Raw genomic sequence first — 1,964 nt, forward strand, 5'->3', positions numbered from 1 at the left:
TTAGGGTTAGGGTTAGGGTTAGGGTTAGGGTTAGGGTTAGGGTTAGGGTTGGGTTAGGGTTAGGGTTCTGGTTGGGGTTAGAGTTAGGGTTAAAGTTAGGGTTCGGGTTGGGGTTAGGATTAAGATTTTGGTTAGGGTTAGGGTTAGGGTTAAGGTTAGGGTTAGGGTTAGGGTTAGGGTTAAGGTTAGGGTTAAGGTTAGGATTAGGATGAGGGTTATGATTAGGGTTATGACTAGGATTATGGTTGGAGTTAATGTCAGGGTTAGGATTGGGGTCGGTTTAGGTGTCAGATTAGGATTATGATTAGGTTTAGGTTTGGGGTTAGGATTAGGGTTATAGTAAGGATTAGGGTTGGGATAAGGGTTGGCATGAGGGTTAGGATTAGGATTAGGGTTAGGGTTAGCGTTAGGGTTACAGTTGGGCTTAGGGTTTGGTTAAGGTTAGGGTTCAGGTTAGGGTTAGAGTTAAGATTATGGTTCGGGTTTGGATTGGGGTTAGAGTTAGAGTTAAGGTTAGAGTTAGTGTTAAGGTTGAGGTCAGCAAAAAGATTAGGATTAGGGTTGGATTTGGGGTTAGGGTTAGGGTTGGGATTGGGTTTGGGGGCACGGTTGGGGTTGGTTATAGAGTTAGGGTCCGTGTCAGGGTTAGGGATAGGATGAGGGTTATGATTCAGGTTAAGGCTAGTGTTAAGGTTAGGATTGGGGTTGGAGTTAACGTCAGGGTTAGGACAGGGGTTTGATGTAGGATTAGGATTAGGATTACGATTTGGTTTAGGGTTGGGGTTAGAATTAGGGTTACAATAAAGTTTAGGATTGGGGTTGGTGTTAGAGTTAGGATTAGGATTAGGTTTAGAGTTAATGTTAGAGTTACGGTTGGGGTTGGGGTTTGGGTTAAGGTTAGGTTTTATATTGGAGGTAGGATTAGGATTATGTTTAGGATTTGGATTAGGGTTGTCTTTAGGATTAGGGTTAGGGTTAAGATTGGGATTGGGGTTGGGGTCAGGGTTACAGTTGGGATTATGGTTAGAGTTAGGCCTAGGGTTAGGGTTAGGGTTCGAATTGGGTTGGAATCAGGGTTGGGGTTAATGTTAGGGTCGGTATTGGGGTGAGGGTTAGGGATAGGGTTAGGGTTAGGTTTAGAGCTAGGGTTAGGTTTAGGGTTAGGTTTAAGGATGGGGTCAGGGAAAGGATTAACATTAGGCTTGGGATTGGGGTTGGGGGCACAGTTGGTGTTGGGTTTAGGGTTAGGGGTAGGGATAGGCTGAGGGTTAGGGTTAGAGTTAGAGTTCAGTTTAGGGTTAGGATTAGGGTTAGGGATAGGCTGAGGGTTAGGGTTAGTGTTAGGGCTATTGTTTGAGTTAGGGTTTGGGTTGGGGTTAGGGTTAGGTTTAAAATGAGGATTAGGGTTGGGGTTAGGATTAGGGTTAGGGTTAAAGTTGGGATTGGGTTGGGGTCAGGGTCACAGTTGGGATTAGGGTTCAAGTTAGACCTATGGTTAGGGTTAGGTTTAGGGTTAGAATTGGGTTGGAGTCAGGGTTGGCCTTAGGGTCTGTATTGGGTTTAGGGTTAGGTTAAGGATTTGGGTAAGGGTTAGGTTTAGGTTTAGGGTTAGGGGTGGGGTTAGGGCTATGATTATGATCAGGGTTAGTGTTAGGGTTAGGATAAGGGTTATGGTTAAGGTTGTTAATGATGGGGTCAGGGAAAGGATTAGCGTTAGGGTTGGGACTGGGGTTGGGGGCATGGTTGTGGTTGGGATTAGGGTTAGGGTTATGGTTAGGGTTAGGGATAGGGATAGGTTTAGGGTTTGGGTTAGGGGTAGGGTTAGGGTTAGGATTAAGGTTAGGGTTAGGGTTAGGGATAGGGATAGGTTTAGGGTTTGGGTTAGGGATAGGGTTAGGGTTAGGGTTAGGGATAGGGTTAGGGTTAGGGTTAGGGTTAGGGATAGGTTTAGGGTTTGGGTTAGG

Source organism: Rhincodon typus, unplaced genomic scaffold (assembly GCF_021869965.1).
Source record: "Rhincodon typus isolate 14 unplaced genomic scaffold, sRhiTyp1.1 hic_rhity00000058, whole genome shotgun sequence".
Taxonomy (NCBI): domain Eukaryota; kingdom Metazoa; phylum Chordata; class Chondrichthyes; order Orectolobiformes; family Rhincodontidae; genus Rhincodon; species Rhincodon typus.